We start from the raw sequence: 20,391 nt of genomic DNA, 5'->3' as shown, positions 1-20,391 counted from the left end.
TCCTTTTTTATGGCTGCATGGTATTCCATGGTATATATGTGCCACATTTTCTTAATCCAGTCTATCATTGATGGACATTTGAGTTGGTTCCAAATCTTTGCTATTGTGAATAGTGCCACAATAAACATACGTGTGCATGTGTCTTTACAGCAGCATGATTTATAATTCTTTGCAACAAACTATTGCAAGGACAAAAAATCAAACGCTGCTTGTTCTCACTCATAGGTGGGAGTTGAACAATGAGAACACCTGGACACAGGAAGGGGAACATCACATACCTGGGCCTGTTATGGGGTTGGAGGGGGAGGGATAGCATTAGGAGATATACCTAATGTAAACGACTAGTTAATGGGTGTAGCACACCAACATGGCACACGTATACATATGTAACCTGCACGTTGTGCACATGTACTCTAGAACTTAAAGTATAAAAAATATATATATATTTAATTGGCTCACAGTTCCACAAGCTACATAGGAGTATGACTGGGAAGCCTCAGGAAACTTACAATAATGGTGAAGGGTGAAGGGGAAGCAAGCACATCTCACATGGCCAAATTAGGAGGAAGAGAAAGAAGGAGGAGTTGCTACACACATTTAAACAACCAGATCTCATCTCATGAGAACTTACTATCACAAGAACAGCAAGGGAGAAGTCCACCCCGATGATCCAATTACCTCTCACCAGGTCCCCTTCTCCAACACTGGAGATTACAGTTTGACATGAGGTTTGGATGGGGTCACACAGCCTACCCATTACGCCAACTTTACAAAAAAAAAATTAACTCAAAATATGTTATATGTTTATTTATTTAACTCAAAATGTGTAATGTTTTCAACTAGCTAGGCATGGTTTGTGCCCCTGTAGTCCCAATTACTTGGCAGGCTGAGGGGAGAGGAACCTTTGAGCCCAGAAGTTTGGGGCTGCAGTGAGCTATGATTGCACCACTGCACTCTAGCCTGGGTGACAAAGTGAGACTCCACCTCTTAAAAAAGTAAAAAATAAACTAAAAATAAATAAATAATATTTTTTAAAAATAATGATGTGAGGTAATACATATGGTAATTACGTTGACTTAGTCATTCTACAACGTTTACATATATCAAAACATCAGGTTTTATACCATAAATATATACAACTTTTATATGTCAATTAAAAATAATCATAGACCACCCCCAGATACGAGGAAAAAAATTAAAATAAAGTTTTATATGATGACATGCTTCTTCCTCTAAGTTTAAATACATTTTTAAAAGTAATTAAAATAGGCCAGGCACGGTGGCTCACACCTGTAATCCCAGCACTTTGGGAGGCCGAGATGGGTGGATCACCTGAAGTCAGGAGTTTGAGACTAGCCTAATCAAAATAGTGAAACCCCATCTCTACTAAAAATACAATTAGCCAAGCGTAGTGGCAGTCACCTGTCATCACAGCTACTCAGGAGACTGAGGAAGGAGGATTGTTGGAACCTGGGAGCCAGAGGTTGCAGTGAACCAAGTTTGAACCATTGCACTACAGCCTGGGCGACAACAGTGAGACTCCGTTTCAAAAAAAAAAAAAAAAAAAAAAAAAAAAAATTTTTTTAATTAAAATAGAAATTTTTGTCTGAATTCTAAAATAAAATGCTTTAGTCTTTGTTACCATTTCGCTTGTTATTTTTTTTTCTTATTTTACCACAATGGTATTAATGCCATTTTGTCAACAAGTTGAGATTGCTTTCATAACTGTTCAAAAACAGCATATGAGACACACTGTTTAACTAATTAGTAAACTCTATTTCCATTTTAGGACCCAGTTTGTATTTTTCACAATGAAGCATATATCAGAACATGTTTTAGAAATATTAGCTTCCATTTTAAGACTTCTTTTAACTGATATTTTATTATTATATTTGATATTTTTAAAAACTTTAATATTAAAGCTTCCATACAAAAAAGAATCTTACATCAGGTCTTCTTTATCATAACCAATTGACAAATGCTGGTCTGATTTTAAAAGGTCAAGAACTGACTGGTGCTTTTGTACTTCTTTACATGTAATTTGCTTTACATTTATTTCATTGAATGTGCTTTTTGTTTAGCTTAGTCTCTTTTCATACTATTTAGTCTCCTTGCATGACCTATGATTTTTCTCTCTACTCATATAAGCCAGAGAACATCCACTCAGTACCTTTTAGAATAAGACTTTGAGATACTTTAAATTGCAAATTGTCAGGAAGAAAATGATACAAAGTATGAAGAATTTCCTTTTTCATCAGAACTATGGTGGATGGATTAGCAATTTGGGACCTCTTTGAAAGGAAAAAGAAAAAATCACTTACAATAAAGTATTATAAAATAAATATATATTCAGTGAAAACAAGGTTGGTTGGAACTGCTGTCCTTTATATATTGGAAGATACAAATTTTCACGATATCTCATTCTGAGCTAGTCTACCATCAGCAATATAGAATTTAATATTATTATTTTCAGTGTGTCCTATATTCCACACTCTGAGCCTGTCTATTGAACAAATGCTGCAGACATGGTGCTATTTATATAATCAATTGTGAATAAGTAGAACTTTTTATTTGTATTTAACTCAAAATGTGTACTTCTGAGCTCCCATTCTTCTGGACAAGAGGAATCATTTTTTAAATTCATAACAACTTACACTAAGTATTTTCTGGACTATCCCATCCACTCCCTTGTAGAGTTGTACCCAATTTTAAACATTAGTTGGAAATGGTGGAGTGGGGATGGTGAAGTACTAATACAATCCCCAACTAATCTTTCACTTGAAACATTTCCTTGAGGCTTTAGTAATCCCTATACACACCACCCCTTCAAATCTTCTGGATGGCTGCTACTTTCTTGCCACTTAGTTGATAAGGAGATCTTTTGAGATGCTCTATATGGGTCTGTATAAACTTTTCAAATATCACATATATACATCTATTAGTCCTGTCCTTCTAGAGAACCCTGACTAATACACTTTGCATCTGACAAGGCTTTAATACCCAGAATATATAAAAAGCACAAGCAACTCAATGGTGGGAAAAATAACAATTAAACATGGACAATAGATCTGAATAGAATTTTCTCAGAAGAAAACATACAAGTGAGCAAGATATATGAAAAAATATTACTAATATTACTAATCATCAGGTGAGTACAAATCAAAATCACAATGAGGCATCACCTCACCCCAGTTAGAATAGTTAGTATCAAAAAGACAAAAAATAACAAATGCTGGTGAAGATGTGGGAAAGGGGGAACTCATACATTGTTGGTGGGGATGTAATTTAGTATGAACATTGTGGAAAATAGAATGGAGGTTCCTTAAAAATTAAAAAAAAATAAAAATAGGACTACAAGTGATCCAACAACCCCCCTATCGCACATCTATCCAAAACAAAAATGAAATCAGCATGTTAAAGAGATATCTGCACTCCTATGTTTACTGCAGCACTATTCACAATAGCCAAGACATGGAGTCAACCTAAGATTTGGATTGATAAATAAAATGTGGTATACACACACAATACAATATTCTTCAGCCATAAAAAGAAGAAAGTTCTGTCATTTGCGACAACATGAGTGGACCCAGAGAACATTATGATAAGTGAAATAAGCCAAAAACAGCAGGACAAACACCGCGTGATCTCACTTACATTTGGAACGTAAAAAAATTGAACTTTAGAATGAGAGGGAAATGTGGGTTACAAGAGGCTGGGGGAAAGTAAAGAAGGGGGTATGAAGAGAGATTGGTCAACGGCTACAAACTTAAAGTTAGACAGGAAGAATAAGTTCTGATGTTCTACTGCACATTAGGGTGACTATAGAGTCAACAATAATTGTCTTCTTTAAAATTGCTAGAAAAGTGGATTGGGTGGGGGGGGTTTTACGAGGTATAGTTATGTGGTTTTATGGCGCGGTGGGTGACTAAAATGATTATTGGTATGTCCTACAAGCATGGATTAATGTTCTCATCACAAAGAAATTATAAGTGTTTGAGGTGAGGAATATGCTGATTACCCCAATTTGATCATAACACAATGAACATATTTACTGAAACATCGCACTGTATCCCATAAATATGTACAATTACTATGTGCTAATTAAAAATAAAACAAAAAATAAAGCCAGATCTGGTCCAGCGATGAGTAGCATCATTAATTTGGGATTATTCCAAAGTGGGTTATGAGAATTTCTAATTTGCCTATTTCAAATGTCCTCAAGTGTTTTTGTGTGACAAAACTTCACTCATTATTAAGTGTATTCGCTAAAGACTGTGCTATATGACATGTCAACAAAATCCAGATGTTTTCCTTTTCTTTTAACATAGGTGAATAAGAAGTTTAAATCTATGCACATTCCTGGAGACATTACATGAGCCAAACAAAAGAATAGTCCTCTTTCAAAATAGTTTGTAATAGTGTAAATTTCAGTGATAGATTTATACTAGATTAGGACTCAAATATTAACTGCACCTGTTGTTCAAAGACTTTCTCTATTTATATGCTTACATATGTAGGCTTCTTGATATCTGGAGGATATACTTGCAAATTCATATAGCCATAAACAAAAACTTAAAAAATGTATTGTAAATAATGTCATTAATTTTTATACTTCTTTAAACTTTAGAAGCACTTTTATGAATATTATTTATAATTCATATTCACAATGACCCTGTGTTCACAATGACTGTGAGATCATTAGAGGAAGTATTTTTTCTCAACTTTTAGATGTTAAATAGAGATTCAAGGGTAAATTTTTATCTGTGGTCACATAATCAATAATGGAACCACTGGTCTCTCAACACAATCTCTGACTCCAAATGTTGTTTATAATAGAGCACTTGCTCTCAAATGTTGATGTGCACTAGAATCACCGAGGGAACTTGTTAAAATGGAGATTACCTTGGTCACTCAGAGGTTCTAATTTATAGTCTGGGTAGGGGACATAAATATTAATTTTCAGTAAGAATTGGACCACATTTTGAGAAGCATATTACACCATGTGACTAACAATAAGCATCCCATGTCATTGATACTTTTGCTACGTGAGAATGCAAATTTCATGAAAACACTGGCTAAAAAAATATCCTTCTCACTATTTTATCCTAAGCATCTAGGAACCCAACAAATAGTATCACCTTGATAATTTGCAGAGTAAATGAACACATCTAGAGTTATTACATAGCATAACTTTAAGCCTACATGGTAGATTTTGTTTCACATGAACTAATTCTGATTTTTTCTCTGTGCCAAGCATATTTAACATAAATTGCTTTCAAACAGTTCAATAGCTTCAAAATTTGTGCTTTCATGCCTATATGCATGTTTCAGCCTTAAGAACTTTCAATTCTGTTCTCTTTAGCTAGATGGCTTTGTTTTTTGTTTCGAATGTCTTGTTCGTTGTAAGGTAGCTTTAAAGAAGGCGTAGGGTGCTTGAAGTGGAGAAAGGCTACAATTTTTTTAATGTCGTTTGTGTGAGGGCGCAGATAGCTTGGCCATAGCCACATGGCATCACTCTCCGTTTATTCAGTCTTCTATTTTTTTACATTATATTCTGAAAATTTTCAAGCATACAGAATGATTAATAGTTAATTGAAAATCCATATATGCACTATCTAGAATCTAAATGAATATTTCATTTGTCTTGTTTTATATATATCTGCCTATATTCTCATCTATCCATTCATCAATTTATCTTATTTTTGATGCATTTAAAATTAAGTTGCAGATATCAATACACTCCTTTCTAAATATTTTAGCAAGTGTATAGTTAGCTAGAGATTAATATTGTTTTCGTTTTTTTTTTTCTTTTCAGATAAGTTTTCATAAAATGAGACATTCAAATGATAAGTGGATCATGTCAGGAGTTTGACAGACAATCACTTATAATCTTTATGTAAACAAAAAATCTATTGAAGTACCGAACATTGCCATCACTCCAGAAAGTTCCCACAAAAAGCTACCCAGTCAATACTGCCTATGCAACCTTCTTAGAAACAAAGAAAACATTGTTTTTTAGACATAGATTTGTTGTGCCTCTTTAGAGCTTTATACACTTTGAATCATAGTATATTTTCTTTGTGTATTATTTTTCTCTCAGAATATTTTTAAGAATCATCTACTTTGTTGCATATATCAGTAGTTTTTATCTTTTTTATTCTTGAATAGTATTCCATTGTATGACTATGCCACAATTTTTCTTTTCTTTTTTTTTTTTTTTTTTTTGAGACGGAGTCTCGCTCTGTCGCGCAGGCTGGAGTGCAGTGGCCGGATCTCAGCTCACTGCAAGCTCCGCCTCCCGGGTTTACGCCATTCTCCTGCCTCAGCCTCCCGAGTAGCTGGGACTACAAGCGCCCGCCACCTCACCCAGCTGGTTTTTTGTATTTTTTTTAGTAGAGACGGGGTTTCACCATGTTCGCCAGGATGGTCTCGATTTCCTGACCTCGTGATCCGCCCGTCTCGGCCTCCCAAAGTGCTGGGATTACAGGCCTGAGCTACCGCGCCCGGCCAATTTTTCTATTTTTCTACTAATGAGCAACTGGAATATTTCTAATTTTAGCAACTATAAATAAAGTGACTACAAACATTTCTTTTTTGAACAAATATGTTGTGAATATTAATTCTCATCAGTTGAACCATTTTGATTGTACAACTTTACATGCAGATCAATGATTATGAGCTTCAGTTGCTTCATATTCTCAAATATATGATGTTGTCTGTCTTGTTAATTTTAGCCATTTTGGGGGTATAAAGTGATCCTCACTGAGATAATGATATCTATTTCCACAAAGGCTAATTACATTCGTCTCATTTTCATGCCCTTATCAGTCATTTGTTTATTTTCATTTATGAAGTGGCTGCCCAAATCTGATAGTATGACAAATACCTGTACTTGTATATTAAAACTTTTCTTACTGTTGCACAGGTACCTGAGGCTCTTAATTCTTTTTTTTTTTTTTTTTTTTTTTTTTTTTTTTTTTTTTGAGACGGAGTCTCGCTCTGTCGCCCAGGCTGGAGTGCAGTGGCGTGATCTCGGCTCACTGCAAGCTCCGCCTCCCGGGTTCACGCCATTCTCCTGCCTCAGCCTCCCGAGTAGCTGGGACTACAGGCGCCCACAACCGCGCCCGGCTAATTTTTTGTATTTTTAGTAGAGACGGGGTTTCGGGGTTTTTCACCGTGGTCTCGATCTCCTGACCTTGTGATCCGCCCGCCTCGGCCTCCCAAAGTGCTGGGATTACAGGCGTGAGCCACCGTGCCCGGCCAGGCTCTTAATTCTTAAAAATCTCTTCTTTAGTTTCTTTCAAATTAGATAATTCTCATTGGTCTGTTCTCATATTCACTCTTTCTTTTACCTTTTGTCACCATTCTGCTCTTAATAAGAACATCTAGGAATTTTGTATGTCAATTACTATGATTTGCAATCTTAGAATATTAGGTGGATCATTTTATAGTTTTAATTTCTTAGCGGAAAGTTTTCTATTTGCTTATTTATTACAAGTATATTTTTATTTATATCTTTGCACATTGTTTTGATTACTACTTTTAAATTCAAGCCTGTTAATCCCAACAACTGGATTATTCATCTCAATTTCTGCCTGTTGATTTTATTTTATCTTATGAATAATTTTCCTGTTTCTTTATATAATGAGTAATTGTACATGGTGTCTTGAACATTGTGATATGTCTTAGAGACTTTCAGTTTTGTTATTGCTTTTGAGAAGTGCAGATTTTTGTGGTTTTTGCTGTTCATTTAGCAGAAATTTAACAAACTCAAACTACAACATCTTTATATCTGTTTCAGCTGAATTTCTATTCACTTATTTTAGTTTCAGCTGTTATCCTTGATTTTTTCTCTATGCTTGCATGGTTAAGGGGTCTGTTAGAGATTTAGGCAGAGTATATTCACGGGAATTTTGAGGTCGTCTTTCTGGCTTTCATTTTTCCAGGATTCTCCATCCCCAAACCAACTTGTCAGAGGCCGTGATTGCCCAAAACTCAGTTATTTGGTTCTTAGGCTGAAAGAGCTGCAGATTCTCTACTATAGTTTTATCTATCCCTATCCCATGGTCCTACCTGGAAAAGCTCTCAAACTAAAAGATCTAAAAGCAAAAAAACCTCATGCAGCACCATTCCCTTGTTCCTAGTATCCACTCCCCTCCCATATCTGCATACCTTTTTTTTTTTTTTTTTTTTTTTCTGGATTTCCAATGTTTTCCTGTCATTGTTTTATAAATTATTTACAGTCTTTTGAAAGTTAATCCAGCCGGGCGCGGTGGCTCACGCCTGTAATCCCTGCACTTTGGGAGGCCGAGGCGGGCGGATCACGAGGTCAGGAGATCGAGACCATCCTGGCTAACACGGTGAAACCCCATCTCTACTAAAATACAAAAAATTAGCCGGGCGCGGTGGTGGGCGCCTGTAGTCCCAGCTACTCGGGAGGCTGAGGCAGGAGAATGGCGCGAACCCGGGAGGCGGAGCTTGCAGTGAGCCGAGATGGTGCCACTGCACTCCAGCCTGGGCGACAGAGTGAAGACTCTGCCTCAAAAAAAAAAAAAAAAAAAAAAAAAAAAAAAAAAAAGTTAATCCAATAAAAGCTTCTAGCAATATCTGAATCAGAAATCAAGATATTTTTAAAATATCAGTTATCATTGTAAACCTTTCTTGACCACGATATATAAAATAGCACATGCTAACTTGCCTCATGCATCATCAAGAATTAATATAAAGCTAACTTCATTAAAGCCTGATTTTTATCTTAAGTGAGGGTATACTGACCTATGGGATAGAGAACACGTTAAGTAGCCAATCATATGTGGAAATGATTTGTTATAGAGTTGGAAATAATTTTCTTCCTAGTGCCACTATCCTAGCACAACAAGTTTTGTAAATGAGAGAATTACATGCAAAACTCAAATTCAAGTAGATATGTACCAACTTGTTCATCTTATGCTATTGTTGATGTCTGTATCATCGATACAAAAGTGGAAATTTGTGTAGCTATTTAAATGAATGTGTAATATTTTTCCCAGCAAATTTTTTTGAAAATGTTTTTAAATGGTACAATTTCATAAACTGATTTGTTTACAAATAAATATTTGAAATTTTTTTTATCATCCTGTTTCACACATAAACATGTACCAGTGTGGATGATACATTGTATAAACACTACACTGGTGCACATATGAAGATGATATTCACCCTGATTTCTAAGCAGTTAAATTAAAAGCATACTCATTATGAAGTAGTATTTTACAAATAATAGTTTAGTAAACATTTAAAAAGTAAATAATACCAAAATTCTTTAGAAAAGCAAACCAATTAGAGATGTTCCTCTCTCTGAGAGGAAGGATAAATTTATACAACTCCTTTGGAAAACAACTTAGCATTATTTAAAGATACTGACATTGCACATAATTTATAACATTGTACAAATATGTATATATACAATATCTATATATTCTTTATATTTTTGAATACAAATAAATCAAGAGAAATTAACATATAATATTAACACATCTTGTTCACAATGAGGGAAAACACTGAAAATAATATCAGTTTAACAAGGAATAAATTGTAGAATAATCATGTAATAAAAGACTATACAGTAATGAAAGTGAAAGTACCACTACTACATATATTAACATAAATGAATCTCAAATATGATATTGAACAAAAAAACAGGTTTACAGCCAAACAAATGCAATATTGTTTATTCCAGTTATAGAAATTTTTAAAAAAACAAAGTTTTTCCTCTTTAGGAGAATTTAAAATTAGGATTTTCTTTTTAGGAGAAAGAAGGAAATGCATTTAGGAAGAAACACTTTGGGGGCTTCTGGGATACCATGAATATTTAATTTTTCATGTGGGTAATGGACACATATATATGGGTATATATATATGAGCTTATTTTACTATTGTTCTTTAAACTATACATATACATTTCCAAATATGGTTGTTAGATGCATGCTATGATTATAAATGAAGAAAAATAGAGGAATTAAAAATAAAGAAACTTGCCTAGCTATCCCATTTATTAGATCTTTTTATATTCCCTTATCACTTCTGGTACTTACAAACATTTGAGAAAAATGTGCACATCTGAGCCAAGTTTATATCAATTAAATAAAGTTTTGTGGGATTTATTTTTGGGGATTACATTTTTAAAATACCAAGCTTCATGAGGGAATAGTAATTCAATTTAAAATGTTTTCTGCAAAAACAAGAGGCTCAATTAAAATTTTAAAACACAGAATTTTTTAAAAGCTTATTGATATATATTCTGTTCACAGTGGCAGATTATGATTTGACCTATGATGGGTCAGAAAGTTTGTTAAGCACTTCCTCTAGATATCTGCTTGATGTATTTCATCACGTATGTAGTTAATAAATATTTAGGTTAGAGAACCATGAAGAACATAAATAAGAGCACTTCTTATAGTTCCTCAGTGAATTTGTTCTTATTTTGAAAATGGATATTGTTCAGCTACCTTACCATCATATCAATTTCCTGCCTTCTTTACTGATGAAAATAACACTAAAACATTTCAAATATGGCTACATCATTGTTGTGATATCTGAGGAAATTTTGAGGAACATAATGGGAAATTTCTATTTGTGGATATAGTTCATGTGAAAATTAAGAATAGCATTTCAGGATTTTTCCTCTTCATATAAGTAAAAATCTATATTCTTAAAATAACTATTAGAGGTATAATTATTTCCAATTCATCAATGTAAATGAAAAAATAGAATTTTACGTACAAAAAACATTCATTAGGTTCTTCTTGGATGATAGGAACACTTCAGAGAGAATGAAGTCATTGTAATCAACTATAGCTTATTTGCCATTGACAATGGCATGCACTTAACTTATAGCATCTCAAAACAAAAATATTAAAATTCCTTTTATATATAGTTTTAAATTAATACTTAAGTTATGTTACAAGTACAGTTATTATCAGCCTTTACTCTGCTATGGCATTACTGGTTGCACACCCAACAAACATTTCCCTGTAGTCTTTCTTTGTAAGAGAATTCCAATATAAAGTTTCCATATATTACTGAAACAGTAAGAGTTCGGTCTTGGACCTACTGCTTACTGCACAGAAAGCCAATGACGGAGACAAACAGGATTGCCAAGAAAGAAGGCTTTAATCAGGTGTTGCAGCTGAGGAGATAGGAGCCCACTCTCAAATCCATATCCCTGATGGACTAAAGTTAGGGGTTTACATATTACGGGAAAAAAATGTAACAATGTGTTGAAAAACAAGAACTAAGAAGGGGTAAGAAAAAAAATGAATGGTCTGGCATCTGATAGTCTGGATGCCTGATTTGTGAGTCAGTTCTTTGATACTTTTTGAGAGGCCTGGAGGTCCTTTCCTGAGGAAGAAACTCAGATAAAACAAATGCAAGTTTCAAGCCTTAACACCAGAAGAGTCAATTTCCACGTTTATCCAAAAGAACTATCTATGGAACTATTGGATCAGTTTTACACATAGCAACTGAATCAAGACTAAGTTAATCATTGGAAGGAAGTTCTCCTCCCCTTTAAGATAACTGTCCTAATGTAAAGTAAACCTTGCTGGGGGCTTCTGAGAAAAAAACTTTCCAGTTGTAAACAGAGTGGCCTTTGACTCCCACCTGTTCCTTTTTGATTGGGACATTTCCACAGAAGGAAATAGTGCTTGGATCCCTAGTAACCATCTTTGGAGATGGTATTGACAACACTGCAGATAATGGAGCGGAAAGAAAGTAAAAAAACCTACTGAGCTAATCCCCTTATATCAGCACTTGTTATGCAAAATAAATCAATATATTTATTGGTAAAGCTACATTTATAGATAATCCTTATAGTTCAACTCAATGAATTATTGCTGATTCATTTTCAAGACAACTGATGTTTATTTTAGATTCTATGAATATCTTCATAGATAACTTAGGATTATTAATTTCACAATCAATATTAAGAGCCTAATACTTTCATATTCTAGTCTTTATTCTATTCTATTCTGTTCTATTCCAATCTATTCTTCCATTCTTCAAATAAATAATTCTTGAATTATTTACCATTCTCTGCCCAAGAGCATGCCTTGTGCCATATGACTTGCAATTTCTTCCAGCTATAAAGGCAGTTGAATACAGACTCAGCCATTTTATTTGCTTTGGTCAGTAAAATGAGAAGGAAGTGACATTGTAACACTTTGGAGCCTAGACCTAGATATCTTTCATGCTTTCACTTGCTTGTTTGTCCTCTGCCATTGCAATGAGAGGGATTCATCTAAACCAGTCCACTGATCCCAGGGAGAAGAGGAAAAACAGCAGAAAAGGTAAACAGACAAATGAGTTAACCCAACCAGTATCAATAAAATACTGTCTATATCAGTTGAATCCTGCAGATGAAACAGGAAAAGTTCCCTTGTCGCCCTCACAGGGCGTGCGACAGGGGGAGTGGCTCACTTTTTCAGTGTCCTGCTGCTGAAGCCTCTTGGGGAGCACAAAGACGGGCAGGTTGTGGGGCTCTAACCCCACAGCAGCATCTGGGGGTGGATGTTTACACCTCCAGAAGCCCCAGTGGATGGGTGCTACCATGTGCTCTTTTAGTTTTACTGTCTATAGCCAGCTTGTGTTAACCAGCTCAATTAGACTCTCTACCTTGTCTCAAGGACAGAGGGCTTTCTGTATCCCAGGTTCCTGACTTGGTGTACCAGAAGACTCAGATCATACACGGGCTTGGAGAATGAGTGCAAGGTTTTATTGAGTAGAAGTAACTCTCAGCAGATGAGGGAGCCAGAAAGGAGATGGTCTTCCCCTGGAGTCGGGCTCTCCTCTGACTGCTGCCCTGGCCAAAATCTGCCTCATTCTGCCAGTGGATGGCCTGCCTGTATGCTGGTGCCTGTTGTGTGTTCTTTCACATGTGCTCCCTTCAGTGTCCTCTCGATGTCCAGACACTTGTGTCCTCTTACCCTCATCCCTCCTCTAGATGTCCAGCCACTTGGGTGTTCCTCCACCAATGTGCTCCTCTGGATGTCTGTCCAGCTGCCTGTGTGACTGTCTGCTAGGGTTTTGGGGTTTGTATAGGCACAGGATGTGGGTGTGGTGGGCCAGGGTGGTCTTAGAAAATGCAACATTTGTGCATGAAGGCAAGAGTGCCTGTTCTCATGGGCCCTAGGGTGGAGCCCTAGCCAGAGACCCACAATCCTCTACTCAGCATATTTCCCTGACCCCTCCCATATTACAGACACATGAGAAACATATGCCTTTATGATATGCCATTGAGTTCCGGGAAGGAAACAGTAAAACCTAAATGATAGAATGTTTATTATTTAAATCTTTCAGTGTACCAGTAGAAACTCAATAATTCTCTCTCCCAATGAATGAAGCATGCTATAAAGTGAGTTGAGTAGAATTGATATAACTATACATACATGTTCACAAATTTCCCTTATTGATTAAAATTAAGTCACTTTTACATTTTATACTTAATTATTATTAATAGTGGATTCATTTTGACATACCTCAAAACTTTATCATTATTTTAATCTCAATAATTGGAAAACTGTCTCTTTTAGACTCATGATTCAATTTTTTTTTTCTCTTGGAAATATTTGCCCAACTTTCAAAAATGTTATCCAGTTTATGTTTTGCTTTTCATTTTATTGTCCTGAGAGTCTATATTTAGGTTTATCTTTTTAGGGATATCCTCCAATTCAATTTTCTTCAGCTCTACATCTTCTATAGAGTTTCATGTAAATAATAGGCAAAGCATAGCATGTTGGAAAGAGTGTATCCTGCTATTTATCAAGAGTTACCTTAGTTGCATTAAAATGACTAATATTGTAATACTATTAACAGGAATTAAAACTAATTATGGATATTCTAATCATCTCTTACTCATGTCAATCTCCCTTACACTGAAATACTATGAAAAGGTTTGTATAACTTTTTTATTTCTCATCTAAGTGGCAAAAGTCATGCCCCATTTCAGAATTTAATATGGCACTTGGAACCTCTAAGATCTCCATGTCTAACCACCTAAGCTCATTATACACCACTGCTTAGTTGAAATGGGATTTCAGATTTTACAAAGTAATTCTTTAACAACTACTTTGGTAACCAATATAGAAGTGCATGCATTCCTTTGGATTGCAAGACCCTAAATAATAAGATCAGTGATAAATGAAGCAGTCTGCCTTTATTGAGGTATTGGGAACTGAAGTGTTGAATTGATGCACTGCTAGGAGATGTTTTTCTCTATTAATGATATTTCAATTTCCTCTGATGTAAGAAACTCTCAATTCAAGCTACTGAATTGAGAAGGATACGTGTTATCTCTGGAGACTTCTTTCAAATTTAAGATTCTGTCACTCTCAATATGTGAGATATTGAGGCTACTTTCAAAATTACTGACTCATTACTTTTCGACCTGTCCTGCCATGCCACTATTCCACATGAAAATATATGTATTTATTTTCTCCTGAGTTAATAGAAAATGTGTAAGAACATTATGTGTCATATCGTAGAACGTGTAGAGATTTTACATAACTGATAATTCAGGTTAGCTCTCCTATAATGAATACAATTTAACTCATATTAAGAATACTGAGGCTGGGCACAGTGTTTCATGCCTGTAATTCCAGCACTTTGGGAGGTTGAGGAGGGTGGATCACCTGAGGTCAAGAGTTTGAGACAAGCCTGGCCAACATGGTGAAACCTAGTCTCTACTAAAAATACAGAAAAAAAAAAAAAATAGTTGGGTGTGGAGGCACACACCTGTAGTCCCTGCTACTTGGGGAAGATGAGCCAGCAGAATCACTTGAACCCAGGAGGCAGAGGCTGCAGCGAGCCAAGATTGCGCCACTGCACTCCAGCCTGGGTGACAGAGGGAGACTCCATCTCAAAAAAAAAAAAAAAAAGCAGATTTTTAAAGTTATTAATGGTTTTAAATACTTCACTTTTTAATATATGAAAGCCTACATTAAGTATATATTTTATTTTTATTTGGGGCATACATTTAATTTTGTATTTTGGAACAAACTTTCTGCTTCAATGACAACATAGAGACAACATAGAGGCTCTAAGATTAACTTTCAGTTCTTATATCAATTTACATGGTAAATTCTACTATCTCTCCGATGATTGGAAGTAGTCATGTATGTGACAAATGAAGGCAAGATGGTAAGATGGTGGCAGGGGAAAGAGACAGTGAAGTGGGAAGCTCTACATACTTTCAAATAACCAAGTATCATGAGAACTCACTATCACAAGAAGAGCAGAGGGGAAATTCGCTCCCATGATCCAATCACCTCCCACCAGGTTCCTCCCCAGTATTGGGGATCACAATTCAATATGCGATTTGCGTGAGGAGACAGAGCCTAAACATATCACTGCCCTTCATCCTATTATTTTTTTTTTTTTTTCCCCACTGAAACTAACTCTGTCATTGATTCTCCATTGTTCTTTAACTTTTCCTTTCCTGCTTATATTATCTTCTGCTCAACTTATTAATGTGATCAAACATTCCCCTCAAAGATAGAAACCTAAAGAGAAAAAATATGTCCTATTGATAGAATATGGCCCTTTCACTATCATGCTTTTACTTTCCTTTTTAGTCTAAAAGCACACATACTGTTTCCACTTCTTTTTTCTCCCCAGCTATCAAGTGGAACTTCTCTGGCAATGAGTTCCATGATGCTAAATTATTGTCTTTCTTGTTCTTTTTAAACATTTGAAACAGCATATTAATTTCTGCTACATATGGGATTTATACAAATCTAACTATTGTGTTTAAATACTAATCACTTCTTCCTGAAATTCTTCATGTCTTTGGATCTCATAGGCAAGATGGCCGAATAGGAACAGCTTTGGTCTGCAGCCACCAGTGAGATAAATGGAGAAGGTAGGTGATTTCTGCATTTCCGACTAAGGTACCCAGCTCCTCACTGGGACTGGTTAGACAGTGGGTGCAGTCCACGGAGGGTGAGCTTCATCTCACCCAGGAAGTGCAAGGGCTCAGGGAACTCCCTCCCCTATCCAAGGGAAGCCGTGAGGAACCATGCTGTGAGGAACAGTGCACTCCAGTCCAAATACCATGCTTCTCCCACAGTCTTCGCAACCCCCACAGATCAGGAGATTCCCTCTGGGGCCTACGCCACCAGGGCCCTTGGTTGGAAGCACAAAACTGGACGGCTATTTGACAGACCCCGAGCTAGCTGCAGGAGATTTTTTTTTTTTTTTTCATACTCCAGTGGCTTCTGGAATGTCAACGAGTCAGAAATATTCACTCCCCTGGAAAGGGGGCTGAAGTCAGGGATCCAGGTGGTCCAGGTCAGTGAATCTCACCCCCACGGAGCCCAGCAAGCTAAGATCCACTGGCTTGAAATTCTTGCTGCCAGCACCGCAGTCTAAAGTTGAGCTGGAATGCTCGCACTTGGTGGGGGGAGTGGCATCTGCCATTACTGAGGCTTGAGTAGGCGGTTTTCCCCTCACATCATAAACAAAGCCTCCAGGAAGTTCAAACTATGCAGAGCCCACTGCAGCACTGCAAAGGTGCTGTAGCCGGGCTACCTCTCTATATTCCTCCTCTCTGGGCAGGGCATCTCTGAAAGAGGCAGCAGCCACATTGAGTGTCTTATAGCTAAAACTCCCATCTTCCTGGGACACAGCACCTGGGGGAAGGGGTGGCTGTAGGCACAGCTTCAGCAGACTTAAACGTTCCTGCTTGCCTGCTCTGAAGAGAGCAGCAGATCTCCCGGCACAGTGCTTGAGTTCTGCTAAAGGACAGACTGTCTCCTCAAGTGGGTTCCTGACCCCCATCCCTCCTGACTGGGAGACACCTCCCAGCAGGGGTTGACAGACACCACATACAAGAGAGCTCCGACTGGCATCTGGCAGGTGTCCCTCTGGGATGAAGCTTCCAGAAGAAGAAATAGGCAGCAAACTTTGCTGTTCTGCAGCCTCTGCTGCTGATACCCAGGCAAACAGGGTCTGGAGTGGACCTCCAGCAAACTCTAGCAGACCTACAGCAAAGAGGCCTATTAGAAGGAAAACTAACAAACAGAAAGGAATACACTTAACATCAACAAAAAGGATGTCCGCACAGAAACCCCATTGAAGGTCACCAATGTCAAAGGCCAAAGGCTTATAAATCGATGAAGATGAGGAAAAACGAGTGCAAAAACGCTGAAAATTCCAAAAACCAGAAGACCTCTTCTCCTTCAAAGGATTACAATTCCTCACGAGGAAGGAAACAAAACTGGATGGAGAATGAGTTTGGCAAATTGACAGAGGTAGGCTTCAGAAGGTCGGTAATAACAAACTCCTCTGAGCTAAAGGAGCATGTTCTAATCCAATGCAAGGAAGCTAAGAACCTTGAAAAGAGGTTAAACAAATTGGTATCTAGAATAATCAGTTTAGAGAAGAATATAAATGACTCGATGGAGCTGAAAAACACAGCACAAGAACTTCATGAAGCATACACAAGTATCAGTAGTCAAATTGATCAAGCAGAAGAAAGAATATCAGAGATTGAATATCAACTTAATGAAATAAAGTGTGAAGACAAGATTAGAGAAAAATAATGAAAAGGAATGAACAAAGACTCCAAGAAATATGTGAACTATGTAAAAAGACAAAACCTATGTTTAATTGGTGTACCTGAAAGTGACAGGGAGAATGGAACCAAGCTGGAGAAACCTCTTCAGGATATTATCCAGGAGAACTTCTCCAACCTACAGACATCCAAATTCAGGAAATACAGAGAACACCACAAAGATACTCCTCGAGAAGGGCAACCCTAAGACACATAATCATCAGATTCACCAAAGTTGAAATAAAGGAAAAACTGTTAAGGGCAGCCAGAAAGAAAGGTTGGGTTACCCACAAAAGGAAGCTCATCAGACTAACAGCAGATCTCTCTGCAGAAACCCTACAAGCCAGAAGAGTGGGTCCCAATATTCAATATTCTTAAAGAACAGAATTTTCAACGAAGAATTTCATATTCAGCCAAACTAAGCTTCATAAGTGAAGGAGAAATAAAATCCTTTACAGACAAGCAAATGCTGAGAGATTTTTGTCACCACCAGTCTTGACTCACAGGAGCTCCTGAAGGAAGCACTAAATGTGGAAAGGAAAAACCAGTACCAGCCACTGCAAAACATACCAAATTGTAAAGACCATCAACACTATGAAGAAACTGCATCAACTAATGGTCAAAATTACCAGCTAGCATTGTAATGACAGGATCAAATTCACACATAACAATACTAACCTTAAATATAAAGAGGCTCAATGCCCCAATTAAAAGACACAGACTGGCAAACTGGATAAAGAGTTAAGACCCATCAGTGTGTTGTATTCAGGAGACCCACCTCACATGTAAAGACATGCATAGGCTGAAAATAAACGGATGGAGGAATATTTACTAAGCAAATGCAAAGCAAAAAAAGCAGCGGTTGCAATTCTAGTCTCTGATAAAACAGATTTTAAACCAACAACAATGAAAAAAGACAAGGAAGGACATTACATAATGGTAAAGGGATCAATGCAACAAGAAGACCTAACTATCCTAAATGTATATGCACCCAATACAGAGCACTTAGATTCATAAAGCAAAACCTACAAAGAGACTTAGACTCCCAAAAAATAATAGTGGGAGACTTTAACACCCCACTGTCAATATTAGACCAATCAAAGACACAGAAAATTAACAAGGATATTCAGGACTTGAACTCAACTCTGGACTAAATGGACATAATAGATAGCTACAGAACTCTCCACCACAAATCAACAGAATACACATTTTTCTCAGCACCATAGAGCACTTCCTCTAAAATTTACCACATAATTGGAAGTAAAACACTCCTCAGCAAATGCAAAAGAATGGAAATCATAACAAACAGTCTGTCATATAACCGTGAAATCAAATTAGAACTCAGGATTAAGAAACTCACTCAAAACCACACAACTACATGGAAACTGAACAACCTGCTCTGGAACGACTACTGGGTAGATAACAAAATTAAGGCAGAAATAAATAAGTTATTTGAAACTGATGAGAAGAAAGACACAATGTACCAGAATAACTGGGACATAGCTAAAGCAGTGTTTAGAAGGAAATTTATAGAACTAAATGCCTACAGGAGAAAGCTTGGAAGATCTAAAATTGACACCCTAACATCACAATTAAAATAATTAGGGAATCAAGAGGAAACAGATTCAAAGAAGCAGAAGACAAGAAATAACTAAGATCTGAGCAGAACTGAAGTAGACAGAGACACAAAAAACCCTTCAAAAATCAATGAATCCAAGAGCTGGTTTTCTGAAAAGATTAACAAAATAGACTTCTAGCCACACTAATAAAGAAGAAAAGAGAGAATAATCAAATGGACACAATAAAAATGATAAAGGGAATATCACCATCGATCCCACATAAATACAAACTATCATCAGAGAATACTATAAGCATCTCTATGCAAATAAACTAGAAAATCTAGAAGAAATTGATAAATTCCTGGATACATACACCCTCCGAAGACTAAACCAAGAAGAAGTTCAATCCCTGAATAGACCAATAACAAGTTCTGAAATTGAGGCAGTAATTTATAACATACCAACCAAAAACAAAACAAAACAAAACCCAGAACCAGATGGATTCTACTAGAGGTACAAAGAGGAGCTGGTACCATTCCTTCTGAAACTATCCCAAACAATTAAAATGAAGGGCTTTTATCCAACTCATTTTACGAGGCCAGCATCATCCTGATACCAAAATCTGACAGAGAAACACACAAAAAAGAAATTTCAGGCTAATATCCCTGATGAACAACAATGTGAAAAGCCTTGATAAAATACTGGCAAACCGAATCCAGCAGCACATCAAAAAGCTTATCCACCATGATCAAGGAGGATACATCCCTAGCTTGCAAGGCTAGTTTAATATACACACATCAATAAATGTAATCCATCACATAAACAGAACCCACGGCAAAAAACACATGATTATCTCAATTGATGCAGAAAAGGCCTTTAACAAAATTCTACACTCCTTCATGTTAAATACTCTCAATAAACTACATATTAATGGAACATATCTCAAAATAATGAGAGCCATTTATGACAAACCCACAGCCAGTATCATACTGAGTGGGCAAAAGCTGGAAGCATTTCCTTGGAAAACTGGCACAAGATAAGGACACCCTCTCCCACCACTCCTACTCAACACAGTATTAGAAGTTCTGGCCAGGGAAATCAGGCAAGAAAAAGAAATAAAGGGTATTCAAATAGGAAGAGAGGAAGTCAAATTGTCTCTGTTTGCAGATAACATGATTGTATATTTAGAAAACCCCATCATCTCAGCCCAAAATCTCCTTAAGCTGACAAGCAACTTTAGCAAAG

Source organism: Macaca thibetana, chromosome 8 (genome assembly GCF_024542745.1).
Source record: "Macaca thibetana thibetana isolate TM-01 chromosome 8, ASM2454274v1, whole genome shotgun sequence".
NCBI lineage: Eukaryota > Metazoa > Chordata > Mammalia > Primates > Cercopithecidae > Macaca > Macaca thibetana.
The sequence above is the reverse complement of the archived record's forward strand: the minus strand, read 5'-3'. Positions refer to the sequence as shown.